The sequence below is a fragment of the Dromiciops gliroides genome, chromosome 3, assembly GCF_019393635.1.
Source record: "Dromiciops gliroides isolate mDroGli1 chromosome 3, mDroGli1.pri, whole genome shotgun sequence".
NCBI lineage: Eukaryota > Metazoa > Chordata > Mammalia > Microbiotheria > Microbiotheriidae > Dromiciops > Dromiciops gliroides.
The window spans coordinates 613,660,939-613,682,869 of NC_057863.1; the positions used below are offsets into that span (position 1 = coordinate 613,660,939).

The 21,931-nt window shown below is 43.8% G+C and overlaps 1 non-coding gene across 1 annotated transcript; it reads left to right on the forward strand.

Annotated features, from left to right (window-relative positions):
- Nucleotides 1-12,216: 12,216 nt before the first annotated feature.
- LOC122752078 lies at nt 12,217-12,323 on the forward strand. Its single transcript, XR_006355880.1, has one exon. It is a non-coding gene; the product is annotated as a U6 spliceosomal RNA (small nuclear RNA).
- Nucleotides 12,324-21,931: the final 9,608 nt, after the last annotated feature.

A 21,931-nucleotide genomic window follows, 5' to 3' on the forward strand; every position in this document is an offset into this window, starting at 1 on the left:
GCCTTTCTATTAACTTCAGGATCAAATTTAAATTTCTCTGATGCCGTCAAAATTCTTCACAAGCTGGCTCCAATCTACCATTCCAGTCTTATTAGATATCACTCTCCTTCACATACTTTTTGGTCTAGTCAAATTGGCCTTCCTATTCCTCACACATCTCCCATTTCCATGGCTTTGCACATTCTGTTCCCTCATGCCTAGAACACACTTACTTCTAATCTCTGCCTCTTGGAATTCCTAATTTCCTTGCAAACTCAGGTCAAGGGTGACTTCCTTCATGAGGACCTTTCTGATCTCCCCATCTTTTAGTACCTCCTCTCAATTGCCTTATATTTACTTTATATGCACTTATTTTAGAATGTATAGAATATAAACTTCTTGAGGGAAACAACAATTGTTTTTGTATCCATAGCATGGTGTCTGGCACATATTAAGTAGGTAATAAATGTTTGAAGAATGGATTGGATCCTGGACTGAAAGGGCTTCCATTGGCTTTCATTAACTTCCTTTCATTATGTTCGGTGACTCATAGCCCCAGAGGCTATGCACCAAATGAACTTGGTTTACCCTTGCCAGAGAGAGGCTTACTTGGCAGCACACCTTAGTGGGTGGGAGCAGAGAGCCAACAGATGGTCCTGAAGACCTGCAGTCCAATAGATGGCAGCAGAGAAGAACCTGACAACCAGAGACACTCAGAACAGTGCACTGCCTAGTGGAGACACATAGTCTGGCAATATCTGTGTCCTGGCCACGTGTGTTTTCTGGCCACATAAATTCCTGGTAGGGGTCCCTTTATGCATGCTCCCTGGCCATGTATGTTCCCTACATTTGTGCCCTCTTGGCATGTGTCCTGATCATGAACGCTATCTGTGTAAGTGCCCTGTCCCTTTCTGGTTCTTTGGTAATCTGTAGGACAGTGAAATACATTAATAAATGGGAAGATTTTTTCGTATTACCTTATTTCCCATGCTATCTAGTTAAATGTCTTCCTCTCCCCCGAAGTAATAATTTGTCCTCTGGCTGCCTATGAAGAGTAAATACACTGATGGGGGCTTCCGAGCTATGGCTCTTTGAATGGTTACTGACCCACAGAGTGCCTTAAAACTGGGATAGCTTTTACTGGTGTCATGCGTGAGAGTATTGTCATAGGTACTACACTAAATTTTCTTTGATTGTTCTGGCATCTAAACTAGGCTCTCACTGTCTTGCTATCCAGACCCAGATGTATCTGCCTTCTCTCTAAGGTCACAAAGGGAGGCAGGAATAGAGCTGAGACTAAAACCCAGTGCCCCCAATTTATAGGCTAGTGTTCCATCCTTGGGCAACTAGGTGGCATCATAGTGAATAGCACAACAGGCTTGGAGTCAGGAAAACTCATCTTCCTGAGTTCAAATTCAGCCTCAGACACTAGTTGTGTGACCCTGGGCAAGTCGCTTCACCCTGTTTGCCTCAGTTTGCTCATCTGTAAAATGAGCCAGAGAAGGAAATTGCAAACCACTCCAGTATCTCTGCCAAGAAAACTCCAATTGGGGTCACGGAGTGTTGGATATGACTGAAACAACTGAACAACAGTGAAAGTCCCATCCTCTAACATAGACACAGCACACTTTCCCTCCGATTATTTTTCATCTCTTAGCCTTAGTTTCCACATCTGTAAAAAGGGGATAGTAATCCTTGCCTCTTCTACTCTATATGGCTTTGTGGGGAGGAGTCAGTGAGAAAATAGATGGAAATAGCTTTGAGTTAAAAGGAGAAGAGAAAAGGTGAGGGACTGTTCTCATTGTCCCCCAGAAGGAGGCAGCCCAGACCCATCCCTGGCTTCCTCTCCAGGGTGTCCAGAACATCAGAAAGTAGCAGACAGGAAGATCTCATTCAAATAGAACTTTGACTGAAACTGCTGTCAATCAACAAACATTTATTAAATACTTAACGATAATAGCGAGTATTTATGTAGTGCTTTAAAGGCTTGCCAAGCACTTTATATGTGTTCTCTCATTTTGATACTATATATAGTCACTGTTCTGGATCCTGGGCATACAAAGGCAAAAGTGAGATATAGTTCCTGCCCTCAGAGGACTTAAATTCTATTGGGCAAAAACATGCATGAATACAAATATAAATTTATCCAAAATATTTGTTGTCATAGACATGTCATGTTCCAAGTAAAAAGAAGTTTTAGAAACACAGGAGATTAAAGCAGAGAATGTTAGAAATATTTCTTAGAACATAGATCATGGGATGTTAGAATTTAGAATATCAGAGCTGGGAGGGCCCTTAGAACAGAGAATGTCAGAGCTAGAAGGGCTTTTAGAACAGAGAATGTCAGAGCTGGGAGGGCTTTTAGGACCCAAAATATCAGAGCTGGGAGGGCTCTTAGAACACAGGATGTCAGAGCTGGGAGGGCTTTTAGGACCCAGAATGCCAGAGCTGGGAAGGCCTTTAGGACCCAGAATGTCGGATTTGGGAGCACCCTTCCAGTTGAGAAGATCTAATCATATGGATATCCAAACATCCCACTCTCAAGTCCACAATCTAATTGTAGAATGACTTGATTCTATCTGCTTTAGTAACTTTTAAGGAAAGACAATCCAGACCAAAATAAGAAAATTCCTTGGAGAGAGAGAGAGATCTTGGGCCAATTATCTTTACTGTCAGCTTTGGAAAAGCCCAGAGATGATGCTATAAGCTCTCTCTATAGGGGAAACTGTCTCAGACATCCTAGGCAGATTTAGAGCTAGGAGGAACCTTAGCAGTCATCTAGTTATTTTATAGGTGAGGAAACTGAGGCACAGAAAGGTTGGTTTTTTTTTTAATGACTTGCCCAAGTCACATAGGTAGTAAGTGATGGAGCTGGGATTTGAACCTAGCTCCTCTGACTTCAGACCTAGCGTTCTTTCCCCTGCTCCTTACTACCCCTGAAGATGTTCTTTATACTCTACATTCAACTTTTGTATCCTGACACTAAGCTTTTATGTCCAGTTCCTTCAGAGAGAATAGAGAGGTCACTGGGAGCAGGGGAAGTGAGTCACTTATAGCCCACTGAGGCTACCACTAGCTCATGATGTGGATCCACCCAGTTGACTCCTAGACTCTTATCTCTCAGGGACAAGTGATATTCCTGGCTATTGGGGCTGGAGGCAGAACAGCTGGTGATGTTTGCTAATGGATGGGAGAGCAAAGTCAACCTTACCAGGATTACTTTTGTTAGTGATGAAAGAGATCCCAAGGTTGTGGTGTCTTGTCCTTCCCAGTGCCTGGCACAAAACAAGCCCCTTTTTGTGGGGTGGGGAGGGGATACCTGATACCTCTGTTTTGCAGAAGAGCAGCCCAGTTTGGTGGAAAGAGTATTGGATGTGATTGGGTTTGGGGTCTGACTTTGACAAAGCAGCCGGCTGGTGAAGTGGATGGAGCTTTGGACTTGAGTTCAAATCTGGACTCAAACACTTATTAGGTGGTTGACCCTAAGCTAGTCACTCTGTTTGCCTCAGTTTCCTCACCTGTAAAATGGGGGAAGTAACCTCTTAGGGCTGTTGTGAAAATAAAAGAGGCTTTCCTGGCAGCCCACCTTAGTAGGCATTACTGTTAAGAGGTTAGCACAGAGTTTGGCACATAGTAGGTACTATGTAAATGTTAGTTATTATTATTATTAATTACAGTGATAAACTTGGGAAGTGATTTCTTCATTCTGTTTATAGTTTACTCATTTATAAGAATAATAACTGACATTTATGTAGCACTATGAGACTTACAAATCAACCTATGGGTTAGGTAGTATTAGCATTAATACAATCATTTTTCTTTCTTTCTTTCTTTTTTCTTTTCGAGGCAATGAGGGTTAAGTGACTTGCCCAGGGTCACATAGCTAGTAAGTGTCAAGGGTCTCAGGCCAGATTTGAGCTCAGGTCCTCCCGAATCCAGGGCCGGGGCTTTATCCACTGCACCACCTAGCAGCCCCCTATACAATCATTTTTACAGATGAAGAAACTAAGACTCAAAGAGATGAATGAATGAATGAAAAAGCATTCATTAAGCATTTACTAAGTACCGCGTACCTTGCTGAGTGCTGGAATGCAAATGCAAAAGCAAAGACTGTCCTTGACTTCAAGGAGCTTACATTCTAATTAGGGGAGACAGCACACATAGGGGATCAGTGGTCAGGAAGAGGCACTTGGATCCTGACCATTGCCAGGATGGTGAATGGGGGGATGAGGGAGCAGATTGATTGATACTGTAAGGGGCTAAAATTTTAGTTATACTATCTAAAATCTAATGAATGGTCACCAATAAATTATAAGCTTTAGCAAGAGTATTTAAGTGTTTAAGTATTTATTAAAGAGCATTAGGATCAGAGAGAAAGGTAAAAATCTAACTATTTCTAAGAGACCCCAACATCTGACCCACCATGGCGAGGTCAGGAACCAAAAGAGACAGAACCCCTCGCCAACATCTGCTTCCTACTTCATGTTCTTCTCCCAGAAAATGGGAGGATCCTCAAGTTGATTGACTGGTAGCCTTGATAGATGGTACCCATGAGCAAGTCACTTCCTGATGCCAAGGACCTTGACCACATGGCTTGCCCTCAGACGCCTTCTCCTCATAGCGGAGCTTTCCTACAGTAAGTCTCCAGCAGGTGGCGTCATTCCAATTGTTACAAAACACTCCTTCCAGCAATGATGGCAGAGTTAAATTGGTAATGATTCCAGAGCTTGGTGGGGGTGGGGGTGGAGCAAGATTAATGGTGAAGTTGTGAGGTTGTTAAGAATGTGGCGGGGAATTGGGAGTGAATCCAAGCTAGAATCTGCCTGAAATTGTGCTGTAGGAGAGGCAGTCACAATCAGGACAGGAAAGAGTTAACACCTCTCCCCTCCTCCCAGCATGGTTTCTGCTGACTGCCAGGCTGTTGAGGTTAACTGTTAAGTAACTATTAGAACTAGGATTAAGCTCAAGTATTTCAGAGAGCAGGTCCTATACTCAGGGATGGGAGAGGACTAGATTTTATCAGTGTAGGGAGCCTCTGGGGGCAGCTAGGAGGCACATTGGATAGAGTATGGGGCCTGGAACCAGGAAGACTCATCGTCATTAGTTCAAATCCCACCTCAGACACTTACTGGCTGTATGTCCCTGGGCAAGTCACTTCACCCTGCTTGCCTCAGTTTTCTTATTTGTAAAATGAGCTGGAGAAGGAAATGGCAAACCACTCCAATGTCTCTGCAAAGAAAACTCCAAGTGGGGTGACAGAGAGTCAGACATAACTGGAATGACTCACCAACAACAAGGGAGCTCCTAGTGAAGAGCTCCTTACTAGTTCATATTGCCACTTGTTTTTTAATTTTTGGTCTTAGAGAACAGCTTGGGGCACTGAGTAGTTAAGTCACGTGTCCAGGGTCAGGGTCCAGGTGTCTGCAGTGGGACTTGAACCGAAGTCTTTTTGATTCTGAGCTGGCTCCCTTTCCACTATGGCATTCGTGCTTCTAATTTTTTTTTTTTTTTTGCAGGGCAGTGAGGGTTAAGTGACTTGCCTTGAATCACACAGCTAGTAAGTGTCAAGTCTCTGAAGTCACATTTGAACTCAGGTCCTCCTGAATTCAGGACTGGTGCTTTACCCACTGCACCATCTAGCTGCCCCCATGTGCTTCTAAAAAAAAAATTACATTTATATAAGCTTAACAAAATTGCCGTCTTATGGAGGTCCTATTAAATGAGGAGGACTGCACTGAATGGGGTAGCAGATAGAGGGTGGACTTAGAGTGAGGAGACCTGGGTTCAAATTCTGCCTCAGATACTTACTATGTGATCCTGGGCAAGTCATTATAACCTCTGCCTGCTTCAGTTTCCTCCTATGTAAAATAGAGATAATAATAGCGCCTACTTCAGATGGCTGCTGTGAGGGTTAAATGAGATAAAAGAGATATACATTCTTGCCTTCCTTCAAGTGATATCTAGACAAACCCATGTGGACACTCATAACCTACACGGGTAGCACACACATACCTCCCTTTATATGTTTTAAGACCCCTTCTAGCTCTGACATTCTGTGTTCTAAGGGCCCTCCCAGCTCTGACATTCTGGGTTCTGAGGCCCTCCCAGGTCTAGCATTCTGTGTTCTAAGGGCCCTCCCAGCCATGACATCCTGGGTTCTAAGGGCCCTTCCAGCTCTGACATTTTGTGTTCTAAGGGCCCTCCTAGCTCTGACATTCTGGGTTCTGAGGCCCTCCCAGCTCTGACATCTTGTGTTCTAAGGGCCCTTCTAGCCCTGACATTCTGGGTTCTGAGGCCCCTCCCAGCTCTGACACCCTGTGTTCTAAGGGCCCTTCCAGCCCTGACATTCTGTGCTCTGAGGCCCAGTCCTCCTTGGACATTCTGTGTCCAAAGGTGCCTCCCAGTTCTGATGTCTGTGTGTCTCTAAGTCTGTCGTGTTTGATTTCAGCAGGCCTTTTGCTCTTGCTGCCCCTGGCTGGAGGGTCTGCTTTTTTTCATTCCTGAAATGACTGTTGGCTGAGACAATGAGAAATGAACCCTAGCTGGGAGCCAAGAGCTCATTCATCCCTGGCTCTGGCTTCCTTGACCTCTCCCATTCACTATCTTCACCTGCCTCTGCACGGGTTCTGGGGTCCTCAAATCAAAGCCTGTTTCCAGTTTCTACCCTGACCCCTTTGTTATGGAGGGAGCATCTCTATCTGGCCCATCTTCTACAGAGCCAATACTCTCAGAAAGAGAGACTCCCAGGGGAGATCACAGACTTGGCAGGGACTTCAAAGGCTGTCTGGTCCAACCACAATCCCAAACAATCTCCTTTACAACATGGTAGAGCCAAAAGGACCTGAGGACTGAGTTCCAGTGACCCCTTCCCCAAACAAGCCCTATCTCCTTCATAGGTCTGCCGTTTAGTTTTCTTTCCTCTCCCCCTTTTAATAATGATTCTAGGAACTTCCCCTCTTTGCCCCTAGATTGACAGCTGGGGAGATTGACAGCTCAGGGAAGTGTCAAGTCCCTTCATGAGCTTTAAAAGTCCCTTAGCAAATCTAATCAAAACAACTTAAAACTGAAAAAGGAGAGGGAGGGAGAAAACTGCCTACATCTCTCCACCAACCTAGATACCAGAGAAAGGAGCAACAATAGCAGAAAAAGGAGCAGCCTAGATGCCCAGAAATTCACAGGAGATGAAATTCAAGACAAGATCCAGTAGCAAAAATCACATGTCTAGCCCCATGCATATCTAGAGACAAATGCTCCAAATACAGATAACCTGCAAGGCGAAATAGCCCCTCCTGGTCCCTAGAGATCCAAGGCAGAGAAGTAGATTTGAGTTCATAGGCTGATCATAGAGACGTGGTGGGCTGATGAACTATGCTGATCAATGGCTCTGGAAGGCAGGGATGAAAGGTGGAGCTGGGCACTGAGTGGCATTGTAATTTTTTTTCTTTTTCTTTTTTTTTTCGGGGCAATGAGGGTTAAGTGACTTGCCCAGGGTCACACAGCTAGTAAGTGTCAAGTGTCTGAACCCGGATTTGAACTCAGGTCCTCCTGAATCCAGGGCCGGTGCTTTATCCACTGTGCCACCTAGCTGCCCCGGCATTGTAAATTAAAAAGACATACTCATTTGAGGAGGTTACCCTAGAGATTATACTTTAGTATCATATGTAGGTTTCTGTTTGGAAATGAAGGAAGGAAGAAAGAAAGGAAGGGAAGAAAGAAGGAAGGAAGCAAGAAAAAAAGAAGAAAAAGAAAGAAAGGAAAGGAAGGAAGGAGAAAAGGAAGAAAGAAAAGAAAGAAGAAAGAAGGGGAAGAAGGAAGGAAGAGAGGAAGAAAGAAAAAAAAGGAAGAAAGAAAAAGAAGGAAGGATGAAGGAAAAGGAAGGAAGGAAGAAAAGAAAGAAGAGAGAAAGGAGGAAGAAAGAAAGGCAGAAGCAAGAAAGGAAAAGAAGGAAGGAAGGAAAAGAGGGGAAAGAAATATTTACTCCTGTGTTGTGCTTTACAATGATCTCATTTGATCCTCATAACAACCTGGGAAGTAGGTGCTATCATTTACCATTTTATTAATAAGGGAAACAACCTGAAAGAGTGTAAGTGACTTGCCAAGAGTCACGTATTTAGGAGGGTCTGAAGCAATATTTGAACTCTATTCTCCTGACCTCAGGCTTCAGATTGAGCTGGGAGGGCCCTTAGTACACAGAATGTCAGAGCTAGAAGGGGTTTTAAAACATATAAAGGGAGGTAGTGTATGCTACCCATGTAGGTTATGTGTGTCCACATGGGTTTGTCTAGATATCACTTGAAGTAAGGCAAGAATGTATATATCTTTTATCCATATAACTCATGGTTCCACCTCATTCTATTGTGTGTGTGTGTGTGTGTTTTGTTATTTGCGAGGCAATGGGGGGTTAAGTGACTTGCCCAGGGTCACACAGCTAGTAAGTGTCAAGTGTCTGAGGCAGGATTTGAACTCAGGTCCTTCTGAATCCAGGGCCGGTGCTCCATCCACTGCACCACCTAGCTGCCCCGCTCAATTCTTTTTTTTTTTTTTTTTTTTTGGTGTGGCAATTGGGGTTAAGTGACTTGCCCAGGGTCACACAGCTAGTAAGTGTCAAGGGTCTGAGGCCGAATTTGAACTCAGGTACTCCTGACTCCAGGGCCGGTGCTCTATCCACTGCGCCACCTAGTTTCACTCCCCCCCCCCCAATTCTTAAGTGAAGATTAATGGAGGCAGAAGCAGGAGCCATGCTGTCACTGGAATTTGCTACAGACCACTGGGACAGAAAGAGGAAATAAATGAGGATTTGGAGAAACAGACCCTAAACTTGGCATAGAGACATGACATCATAATGGAACAGATGTGAGTGTGGGTGGGTGATTTCAATTATCCAGACAACTCTCAGCAGAGCAGCTCACAATTTTTAGTCTTGCCTTAATGAGAATTTCATCTTTTGAAAAGTGGAGAAACCAATACAGGGGACATCTTTTCTGGCCCTAATTCTTACTAAGCAGGAGAAACTAGTTATTTGGGTAGATGTTAAGAGAACCTTTGGGACTGATGGCCACTCACCTTACAATTTGTGATAGAAAAGGGGAGGAGGGCTGGTCCTATGCTGCCAGGAACCTTAGCTTTATTTTAATTTTTTTGAGAAAAGACTTTAAAGTGTTTGGAGAAAGAATAAATAGGATCCCAGAGACTAAATTTCTACAGAAGAGGCTGGCTTGGGATGGATGGGAAGGGATAAATAATGAAATTCTGGAGGCACAAAGAGAAAATTCTTATTAGGAAGAAAAAGAGGAGTCGTTCGAGGGGCCCATGTGGATACCCAGGAAATTCATCAGCTGCCTTAGATTTGAAGTATACAGAAGAAGAAAACCAATAGGGAATGACTACAAAGAGTGACAGAGTCTTCTAAGAAAAAAGTCAGGAGGGCTAAAGCTCAGGATGAGTTGAGACTAGTGAGGAAGACTAAAAAGAAAAAGAACATGAACATTTTTAAAATTCAAATTTAATTTAAGCAGGGGAAAAGAGGGGGATTGTAGAAAGAACAGGACCCGTTATTGTAGCACATGGGATGATGATGAAAGACAAAAACAGTCCTAGGAGCCACATTTTGCAACGGACATGGATTCATTAGGGAACCTCTAGAGGAATGCCCAGTTGAAGGCACTAGACTTGGTTGAAGGAACCAAGAATGTTTAACTAGAGACTTGGGCAGGTAGAGAATGACATCTGCCTTCCAATATGTGAAAGATTGTCAGGTGAAAGAGAGATCAGGCTTGCTCTTGGCCCCAGAAGGCAGATCCAGGAGCAATGAGTATGAACTGCAAAGAGACACATTGAAGTTTTATTTAAAGCAAAACTTCCCAACAGTAAGACCTAATTAGACATGGAATGGGTTGCCTCAGGAGACGTTGGACTCTCTTTTATCTGAGGTCTTCGAGCATAGATTAGATGACCACTTGTCGGATATCGGATCAGCTAATGGGCATACATTAGGGGCTTACCATGTGCTGGGTGGTTTTCATCTGGGGATGAAAAGAAAAAAAATGAGAAAGAGAAAAAAATGACACGGGTCTGCTATCAAGGAGTTTCCAGTGTAGACTGTATACACTGGGAGGTATATGTGGGCATACCTTTCCCAGTTTACATGGGTTCAAGAATTCCTTCTCTGTGGAACTTCAAGGTTCCTCAAATATCCAGTGTGCAGATAAGAGACATGTATGGAAGTATGATACCAAATGGAACATGATATTCCACAAGCATTTATTAAGTGCTTACTGTGTACCAAGTACTTGGGAAAGAAGTATAAGCAAAAAAATAAAAGACAGTTCTAATGGAAGAAGAAATGAAAATGGTGCAGATGGGGAAGAGGTGAAATTACCCTGGTCTGGGAGTCCTCCTAAAATGGAGGTTCTGGGAGGAACCAATCCAAGTAGAAGAAGCAACCCTAAGGGCGAGGATGCTTCTGTGGTGTGAATTCCCAGGCTAGGTAGAGAAGGCATGGTAGAGAAGTCCCATGTGCAGCCCAGTGAAAAATAGAAACATGGTTGGTCCCTGGGGTCCTCCTTAAGTGGAAGCTTTGGGTGGGCCAAAAAGATGGAGGAAGCTTTGATGGGAAGAGATCAGTTGGGTGGGGAGGATCAAAGAACACTTCCCGTAGCAGGAGGGATCTGAGTGAGCTTCTTGAAGGAGGCGAGGAGGGAATATTTCAGGCATGGGGGTGGCGGGGTGGGCAGCCTGCTATAATTCTTGGAGGTGGGAGTGTGGTGTGATTCTGTGAGTCAATTGTCCTTTCCCTTTTAAAGCCACATAGTAAGTAGGTTGGGATTTAGCACCCAGACTAACCAGATGACAGATTCTTGAAGGGTTGAAGCAAATAGTTGGTTAAACTGATCTTACTACTTCTCCATAGTCAGGAACCCCGGTGTGGTATATTGTAAAGGGCACCGTTTTAAGTTTGACAACCCTGGGTTTAAATTCCAGTTCTGCTACAACTGTTGTGATACTCCGAAAAATCTTTATTTTTTTCTGCCCTAATCTTGCTCCATCCATCAAACTGTCCTTGCTTTAGCTGTGCCCCTTAATTCCCTTCTTTTCCATCCTGTCCCTTTTCTGGTCTCTTCTTCTTCCCTATATATGAATCTTCTAGGACTAGAAGCTTCCATGTTAGAAAATTCTAATTTCCTAGTGGTCTTGCTGCCTGTGGCTTTGGGGAATGGGAAACCAATCAGAGGCAGCTTAGTGAGATTCCTTTCTTCCTTAGAAAACACTTTACTGGGGCAGCTAGGTGGCACAGTGGATAGAGCACCGTCCCTGGATTCAGGAGGACCTGAGTTCAAATCCGGCTTCAGACACTTAACACTTACTAGCTGTGTGACCCTGGACAAGTCACTTAACCCCAATTGTCTCACCAAAAAAAAAAAAAGAAGAAGAAAGAAAGAAAGAAAGAAAGGAAGAAAGAAAGAAAGAAAGAAAGAAAGAAAGAAAGAAAGAAAGAAAGAAAGAAAGAAAAAAAGAAAACAGTTGACCTGGGGCAGCTAGGTGGCAAAGTGGATAAAGCACTGGCCCTGGATTCGGGAGGACCTGAGTTCAAATCCGACCTCAGACACTTGACACTTACTAGCTTTGTGACCCTAGGCAAGTCACTTAACCCTCATTGCCCTGCAAAAAACAAAACAAAACAAAAACAAAAAACCAAAACCAAAACCAAAAATCAGTTGAGCTAACCAGAAACATGAGTCCTAATGAGAGATTGGTGGAAAGATGTGCCTAGTCCTGGGATCAGCCTTCACTAGACTAGATCACAAACATTGAAAGTTGGAAGGAACCCTTCAGATCAATTCATGTCCAGAAGGGATCTCTACTAGAACATACCCAACAAGTGGACATCCAACTTCTGCTCGAAGACCTCCAAAGAAAGAGACAGCATTAGGATGATTCTTTTTTTATTTTTATTTTTTTTTATTTTTTTAGTGAGGCAATTGGGGTTAAGTGACTTGCCCAGGGTCACACAGCTAGTAAGTGTTAAGTGTCTGAGGCCGGATTTGAACTCAGGTACTCCTGACTCCAGGGCCGGTGCTCTATCCACTGCGCCACCTAGCTGCCCCGGGGTGATTCTTAATAATTAAGCCTCAGCCCTTTTGGCTCATCTATGATCTGGTGAGAAACAATGCTGTAGAGAGGGAGGACTTGGGGCCTTCTTCCCTTTCAAGACATGTGGACTCAAGAAATGTTTGTTCTGTGCTCGCTTCGGCAGCACATATACTAAAATTGGAACGATACAGAGAAGATTAGCATGGCCCCTGAGCAAGGATGACACGCAAATTCGTGAAGCATTCCATATTTAAAAAAAAAAAAAAAGAAATGTTTGTTCTTTTTCTAGGTGATGATTTTGTGAGTGTCCAAAGGTAAGGAGAGAGAGCTGTGGGAATCCAAGAGTCAGAATCTGGGCTGTGTTTGGTAGCCAGATGAACATCGATGATCTGAGGTTGACTCAGGTCAATGGAAGCTGACCAGAACTCATCTGGATGCCATGATGCATCTGTATATGAACTTGGTGGGGTCAAGAATGCAGGAACTGAGCTATGTTGAGCTCTTCTCCCCCCTCGTGATGTAAGGGAGAATATGCTCCTGAGATAAGGGGGAAGTATTTATGTTTAATATCGCCCTTTGTAAAAACTAATTGATGTTAGTGGTTAAATGGTCCATTAGTCACTGGCACCTATCAATGGAGGGGGGATGGACAGCCCATTGGGATTCATGAAGAGAGAATTCTGAACCCCTCAAGGTGCCCTGGATCTCCAAGGGGGGGGCAGTTTAAGAGCCTGGCTCTTGGACAAAGGGTCAGAGTGCACAGTATGTTTGACAGTTTTTATAACTTCCCCCCATTAGTACTGGTTCAGCCCTCTGGAGCCAAACGGTAAGAAGGAAATCCCTACTCCCCACAACAGTACTTTATTTTCTTTTTTTTAATTAATAAAGTATTGTATTTTTTCCCAATACATGTAAAGAAAGTTCTCAACTTTTGTTTATACAAGCTTTGCAATTTTGGATTTTTCTCCCTCCCTCCCCTCCCTCCCCCCTCCCCTAGACAGCAGGTAATCTGATATAGGTTATATATATGTGTATATATATATATATATATATATATACATACATATATATATACACATACATACACACACATACATATATATACACACACATAATAACATTAATCCTATTTCTGCATTAGTCATGTTATAAGAGAAAAATCAGAGAAATGATGAAAAACCTCAAAATGGAAAAAACAACAGCACCAAAACCAAAAGAAACAGTATGGTTCATTCAGCATCTACACTCCACAGTTCTTTTTTTTTTCTTGGATTTTGAGATCCTCTTCTATCATGGGTTCCCTGGAACTCTTCTGTACCATTGCATTGGTGAGAAGAATATAGTCCATCACAGTAGATCAACACACAATGTTGATGATACTGTGTACAATGTTCTTCTGGTTCTGCTCATCTCACTCATCATCAGCCCATGCAAGACCCTCCAGGTTTCTCTGAACTCCTCCTGCTCATCATTTCTTACAGCACAATAGTATTCCATTGTATTCATATACCACAACTTGTCCAGCCATTCCCCAATTGATGGGCACCCCCTCAACTTCCAATTCCTTGCCACTACATAAAGAGCAGCTATAAATATTTTTGTACATATGGGTCCCTTTCCCCTTTCCATGATTTCTTTGGGAAAAAGGCCCAAAAGTGGTATTGCTGGGTCAAAGGGTATGGACAGCTTTATCGCCCTTTGGGCATAATTCCAAATGGCTCTCCAGAATGGTTGGATCGGTTCACAGCTCCACCAACAATGCATTAATGTTCCAATTTTCCCACAGCTTCTCCAACATTTATTATTTTCCTTTTTTGTCATTTTAGCCAATCTGATAGGTGTCAGGTGGTACCTCAGAGTTGTTTTAATTTGCATCTCTCTAATCATTAGAGATTTAGAGCATTTTTTTTCATATGGGAATAGATAGCTTTGATTTCTTCATCAGAAAACTGCCTGTTCATAGTTCATATCCTTTGACCATTTCTCAATTGGGAATGACTTGGATTCTTATAAATTTGATTTAGTTCCCTATATATTTTAGAGATGAGGCCTTTATCAGAAGTACTGGCCACAAAAATTGTTTCAGAGCTTTCTGCCTCCCTTCTAATTTTGGATACATTGCTTCTGTTTGTATAATTTTTTTTTAATTTAATGTAATCAAAATCATCCATTTTGCATTTTATAATATACTCTATCTCTTGTTTGGTCATAAACTGTTTTCCTTTCTAAAGATCTGATAGGTAGACTATTACTTTCTCTCCTAATTTACCTATGGTATCACCTCTTATGTCTAAATCATGTATCCATTTTGACCTTATTTTAGTATAAGGTGTAAGATGTTGGTCTATGCCCAATTTCTGCCATACTATCTTCCAGTTTTCCCAACAGTTTTTGTCAAATACTGAGTTCCTATCCCAGAAGCTGGAGTCTTTGGGTTTATCAAACACTACATTACTAGTGTCATTTACTACTGCATTTCCTGTGCCTAGCCTATTCTATTGATCTACCACTCTATTTTTTAGCCAGTACCAGATAGTTTTGATGACTGCCGCTTTATAGTAAAGCTCCAGGTTTGGTACCGCTAACCCACCTTCCTCACAACAGTACTTTAAATACAAGAAGAAAGCTCTTATATCCCCCTATAATTTTCTCTAGGCTAAACAGGCCTGCTTCCTTCAAATGATGCTTATGTGACATAGATTCAAGACTCTTCTCCATCCTGGATGCCTTCCTCTGGGAATTCCCAGCTCATCAATGTCCTTTTTCAACTGTGACATGTATTTTTTTTTCCCAATTAAAATTATTTATTTATTTATCTCAACTGTGATATCTAAACTTGAATTCAGCACTCCAGAGGAGGTCTGGCAAAGGCAGAGTTCAGTGGGACTCCCATCCCACTCTTCATAGAAGCTCTGCCTCCCTAAATACAGCCGAATATTGCAGTTATTTTCTGCTGACTCACATCAAGCTTGGGAACCACTCAGACATCCAGGTCTTTTTCAGAATAAAATTTGCTTTATGAGATCCTTATCTTAGACTTGTGAACTATGTCGTTGTTGTTGTTTGTTGTTTTTTTGCAGGGTAATGGGATTTAAATGGCTTGCCCAGGGTCACACAGCTAGTAAGTGTCTGAGACTGGGTTTGAACTCCGGTCCTCCTGAATCCAAGGCTAGTGCCTTATCCATTGCGCCACCTAGCTGCCCCTGTTGTTGTTTTTTAATACCCAACTATAAGACTTTAGATTTGCCCCTGCTGGATTTTATTGTGTGAGAGTTGGCCTAAGCTTTAACCTGTCATGTCTCTTCTGGAACTGGACTCTGGCACCACTGTGTTATCAATCCCTCCCAGATTTGTGTCATCTGCAAATTGGAGGAAGGCACCATTTGTGCCTTTCTCCAAGTCACTGATAAAAGTTTGATGTGGCACAGGGCCAAGCACGGGTTCCCCAGGGCCCTCCAGAGACTTCCTGCCAGTTTGACTCTGAAGCATCGTGGATCCTCACCTCTAGCCGTGGCCCAAAGATAATTGTGCCCAGGGACATCCCTGGGACATCTTTTCCTTGACGGTCTCCATCCCTCCTTGGATGCGTCAGTTCTGATCTATCCTCACAGATGTGCTGGAGCCAGCTCAGCCTGGGTAGGAGGCTAGTTTGAGCTGGTTGTTAATTGGTGGTAATGGTAAATGGAGTCAGTTCACTGGCACCTAGCAATGGAGAGAACATAGCCCGTTCTTGAGTCTGTGGTGTAGTAGAGGGAAGAATTTGGAGTTCGAGGACCTCAGTTTGAATCTAGACTTGGATACAAGCTGTGTGACCCAGGGGGAGTTAATTAATCCCACAGGGGCTGAGTTCCTCAACCTGTAAAATGAAGAGGTTAAAATAGGTGACTTCTTTATGGTCCCTGTTAATTTCCATGTCTAAATCTATGAGCTTAGGCACCATCAATCCAGTCTGGCCCTGTCATTTTATAGGTAAGGAAACTTAGTCCAAAGGAGGTAAAGTGATTTGTGCAAGGTCAAAGGAATGACAAATTAACGTGTATGTAAGACTTTAAGAGTTGCAAAGCACTTTACAAATATTAACTCATTTGCTCAGTATCATAACCTTGGAATGTAGGTGCTATTATTACCCCATTTTACAGATGAGGAAACTGAGGCAAACAGAGGCTAAGTGACTTGCCCAGGGTAACACAGCCAGTAAGCATCTGAGGCAGGATTGGGACTCAAGTCTTCATGACTCCAGATCTGGTATCCACTATGCCCCCCCACCCCCAGCTGTTGTAAGTGAAAGAATGAGGATTCAAACTTGGGTTTGAATCACTTTACAGATGAAGCTTCTAGGAAGGTAAAGGAACGTATTCAAGCAAGGACCTAATTGTTGTTGTTCAGTCATTTTTCAGTCATGTTCAACTCTTTGTGACACCGTTTGGGGTTTTCTTGGTAGAGATACTGGAGCGCTCTGCCATTTCCTTTTCCAACTCATTCTATAGATGAGGAAACTGAAGCAAATAGAGTTAAGTGACTTACGCAGGGTCACATAGCTAGTATGTGTCTGAGGCTGGATTTGAACTCAGGTTTTCTTGACTCTATCCGCTGTGCCACCTAGCTGCCCCAAGCACTTAACACAACTTCTATGGGCCAAGTTCGAAGTGAAACAAACAATCCTGGCCCTTCAGTTAATTACATTCTATATTCTCTATAACCAGAGACATATTACAAGAAATAGGAGCCCGAGGATGACTAGGCCTGCTTTTAGGCTTTCTGATCCCCATCCTATCTCCCTCAGCTCTGATTCTTTTTCTCCATCCTTCGAGGCTCAGCTGCAATGTCACCTCCTCCGTGAAGTCCACCCTGATCTTTCCCTCTCTGAGCCTGAAGCTCAGGTTTACAACAGAAAGGGATATAATCCCATTCTTCTTTAATTTACAAAAAAAGAAACTGAAGCTACTATGGCCAGATTTATCACACAGATGACAAGCAGCAGAGCTGACACTTGTCCTTACTGCACTCTGACTGGTCCTCATCCTGAGTATTATTTTCAGTCCCAGGTACCATGCTTTTAGTGAGAATGCCCATAAGCTAGAGTTTGTCCAAAGCAGGGCAGTTGAGGAAGAGGAAGACGAAGAGGAGGAGGAGGCAGTGGTGAATCCCATCACTGGAGGCCCTCAAGGAGAGGCTGGATTACAAATCAACAAGTCTGTGATGGTGGTGGTGGTGATGAAGATAAACAACTAGCATTTAGACGGGCAGCTAGGGGGCACTTCGGATAGAGTGCTGAGCCTACAGTCAGGAAGACTCCTGATTCAAATCTGGTCTCAGACCCTTATTAGCTGTGTGACCCTAGGCCAGTCATTTTACCCTGTTTGCCTCAGTTTCCTCACCTGTAAAATGAACTGGAAAAGTAAATGACAAACCACTCTTTGCTAAGAAAACCCCAAATGGGATTATGGAGAGTCAGACATGACTGAAAAACGACTGAATAACAACAGCAACAACAAAGCATTTATGTGACATTTTAAGGCTTTTGAAACACTTTACAAATATTTTGTCAAGGGATTATTGCAACAACTCTGGGGAAGTAGGTTTTTTATTACAACCCCATTTTATGGATGAGGAAACTGAGGCAAACAGAAGGTAAAGTGACTTGCCCGGAGTCCAACAGCTGTGTCAGGATTCAAACATGTCTTCTTAACTCCAGGCCCAGTGCTCTGTGTACTATGGCACCACTTAACTGTCTAATTGTAGGGAGCATTCATGTTCAGTTGTGTGCTGAATCTTCCTTTAACTCTTGTGTTCTCAGGTCTTCTGACCTAAATTCAACTCTCTTTCTTTCTTTTCTTTTCTTTTTTTTTTTTGGTGAGGCAATTGGGGTTAAGTGACTTGCCCAGGGTCACACAGCTAGTAAGTGTTAAGTGTCTGAGGCCGGATTTGAACTCAGGTCTTCCTGACTCCAGGGCCGGTGCTCTATCCACTGCGCCACCTAGCTACCCCAATCAACTCTCTTACACACACACACACACACACACACACACACACACACACACACACACACACACACACTCTGTTGCTTCTTTGGGTCCTCCTATGAAGTCCACAGATACCATTGGGCCTGGGATTATTTATAGCAGAGAATTAATTTCAGACTCAATATCATAATTTCTAATATTTCAATCAATTCCCAAACAAAAATAAATGCCTACTAGGTGCCAGGCACTATGATAGGCACTAGGGCTCCAGACAGCCCAAAGCCCATCCTGACTTAGGTGCCCAGGATGTTTTGACAGTCTGAGGCCAACTGGATAGAGGGCCGAGGTAAGGACTGACTCACATACTCTCTCATCCAAGCTGCTCTACTCTGGAGTCAACCCCAAATATTATTGGGTCTTTTGTCACATCTGAAAGCTGTATTTGGAGGTTAGTTTTAGAGTCATAGATCTCAAGTAAAAAAGGAGGCCATCAGATCTACCTGTCCCTTCCCACCCTCCTCTGGTCCAGAGAAAGCAGGTCATACAGCTAGTAATCAGTAGAGCAGAAATCTGAACTCAGGTCCTATAACTCTGAGTTCTTTCCTGGTTCCATAGCACACCTTTCTATTTTTTTAATTGTTATCAACCTTCTGTGAGCAGGAGAGTTTCAGAGGGACAGGAAAGATTTCTAAATCTCTAGAGGCCCATCTGGAATCTGCATCACCAAGGTTACGAGCATCTCTATGGAGTGTCTGGATGATGTTTTTTTCAAAGACCTTTGTAAGTAATTGACGGCTGTCATGAAAAGAGACATGGGCAATGAGGGAGCAGGGCATGGGCAGGGAGGTGTCAGGAGTTCTGTGTTCTGTTCCTTCATCTCTTCCTAATTGGCTTTGTGGCCTTGGGCAAGTCAACTCTCCCTCCCCAGCACTGACCTTAAAATGAGGGCCTTTACTTAGAGAGTCTCTAAGGGTTGTTTTTTCTACTGAATGTCAGAACTGGGAGGAAACTTAGAACATGGACTATCAGAGAGGGGAGAGATCTCGGAACAGAGGATGTAAATTGTGGATTGAGGTGGGAAGATCTTAGGTCATAGACTATCAAAGATAGAAGACCCCATATGAGATGGAGCATCAGAAAGATGGGGGGGGGAAGCTTAGAATATAGAATATCAGAAACAGAAGGAAGATTAAAGGATGGAAGGTCAGAGCTAGGAGGGCCTTAGAACATGAAGTGTCTGAGCTAGGAGGAACCTTAGCCTATAAAATGTCAGAGTTTGGAAGGACTTTAGAACAGAGAATTCTGGAGACGAGTCCAACTTCTTGATTTCACAGATGACTGAGCTCCAGAGGGGGCAAACTTCCTTGAGGTCACATTGCTACTTAGTGTCAGACTTTGGACTGGAAGCCAGGACTCCTGGGTCCAGGGATCTCTTCATTATTCCAGCCTGGATAATTTGGAAGAACATAGGTGGGGGTGGAGATTGGCTCTTTCTCTCTTTCTTCCTTTCTCTCCCTCTCTGTTTCTGTCTCCCTCCCTCCCTCTCTCTGTCTCTCTGTCTCTGTGTGTCTCTGTCTCTCCCTCTCCCGCTCTCTTTTTTCTCTCTCTCTTTCTCCCTGTCTCTCTGTCTCTTCCTCCCTTCCTCCCAGTCTCTCTCTGTCTCTCTGTCTCTCTCTCCTCTCCCTCTCTGTCTCTTTTTTCTCTCTCTCTTCCTTCCTCCCTCCCTCGAAGTCCGTCTTTCTCCCTCTCTATTCCTTTGTCTCCCTCCCTCTCTCCCTCCCTCTCCCTCTCTGTCTCTGTCTGTCTCTATGTGTCTCTGTGTCCATTCCCCACTTCCTGAAAGGGAGACCAGGAGATAGGGGGATCCCTGGGGGAACATGAAGACTGAAGCCTGCTCCAGTGCCCTGGGCAGGGCAGCAGGAGGCAATTAGCCCTCTGAGGCTGTGGCCCTTCTGAGAGTCTTCCTCACCCCATACAGCTGCAGCCCATCCTGCTTAATGCAATTCCTGGTCTCTGTCTCAGCCTTTAAGCGGCTGTCTCTGTAATGTGCGTTAACACAATCTAGAAGGTGAATTGTTCCTTGAAGCCTGAAAGCGAGGGTGATTAGATCTATGACAGTTTCCTAAGCTGAGCCGGTTCCCATAGCAACTGGTCTGGTGCCAAATTGGCTGCTGGCCACCTGGAGGAGAGAGGGAGGGAGGGAGGGAGGGAGGAGAGGTGGGGGAGGGATGGAGGGAGGGAGGGACAGGGGGAGGGGGAGGGGGAGAGGGAAAGAAGGGCAAGGGAGAGAGGGAGGGAGACAGAGAGACAGAGATAGAGAAAGACAAGGAAAAAAGGAAGGAAGGGAAAGATAAAGGGGAGGAGGGAGAGAGTAGAAGAGCCTGTGCAGGATGGGAAAGCAATGGTCCTGCCTTCTCCCTCTTGGGAGAATTTTGGATTCTTCTACCTAAAGGCAGTATGCCACAGCAGCATGAGTGAGTTTGGGGATCCTGGGTTCGAATTTAGTTTCTGCCCCTTACTACCACCCATTTGATTTTTTTTTTTAATGGGGAAATGGGGGTTAAGTGACTTGCCCACAGTCACACAGCTAGTGTCAAGTGTCTGAGGCTGGATTTGAACTCAGCTACTCCTGAATCCAGGGCCAGCGCTTTAACCACTGCGCCATCTCGCTGCCCCCCACCCATTTGATTTTGAGAAAATCATGTTGCCACCCTGGGCCACCTTGGGTTTCCTCATATGCAAAATGAGGACTCTTCTCCTGGAAGTTCTCCGAGGGCCCTTCCGGTCCTAGCCCAGTGCTTCTCCTTGGCTCACAGGGCCTGGCACACAGTAAGCATCTAATAAATGCTCACTGACAGATGGATACACTGCACTCTCCTCTGTGGAGGAAAGATGGGAGAATTAGGCTCTGTGCTGAGGGACATCATGGACTGAGATGGGAAGGAAACCAAGCTGGGCAGTAGGGAGAGAGAGTGGGGATAAAAACGCAGCAAGGTGTTCTGGGAAGAACCATCTGAGTGAAAACAGGAGTATGGGTCAAATCCTGCTCTACCAGTCACAGGATAGGTGACCTTGGGCAAGTCATTCACACTCAGGAGCCTTTGCTTGTTCACCTGTAAGCCTGAGGAGAATAACAATAGCCCAGCCTATCTTAAAGGGTTATGTTGTGGTAAGCACTAAAATAATAGTAAATGAACTAAATCAGGTGCCAAATAATTAAATAAATAATAGCTAGTGCATATTTTGTGCTTTAAGGTTTACAAAGTGCTTTCAAATATCTCATTGTATTCACTTGAAAACCCTGGAAAGAGGTCTTATTCCATTTTACAGATGGGGAAACTGAGGCAGCCTAAGGTTAAATGATTTGTCCAGGGTCATACAGTTAGTAAATGTCAGAGACAGGATTCAAACTTTGGTCTTCATGACTTCAAGTTCAGCCCCTTCTCTATCACCTCCTAGCTGTCTCTAGGAGATGATGATGGTGATGGTGGTGGTGACAACGAGGACAACTCATGCTTTTTCCAATCCCAGCTTTGATATTTTATATTTTAAGGTCCCTTAGATCTCTAAGGTTCATTGTTCTAAGGGCACTTAACTGCTTTAAAATTCTACATTTTAAGCATTTAACATTCCATATTCTAAGGGCCCTCCCAGCTCTGACATTCTGGGTTCTAAGGTTCTTGCTCAATTACTTCTGACTCCAGAATGCTATAAGCCATTCCTGACTATCTCTAGGTAGGCAGGGTGTCCAGTCATTCCCCTCCTCTGCCCCAGCTACATTAAGCTGAACTCCCTTCAGTTCTTTGCTGTTTCTCCATAACCCAGACTCTGTCAGCCAGTCACCAGCCGGTGTTTTTGTTTTTGTTTTTCTAAAATAAACAGGAGCTGTTTATAGTGCT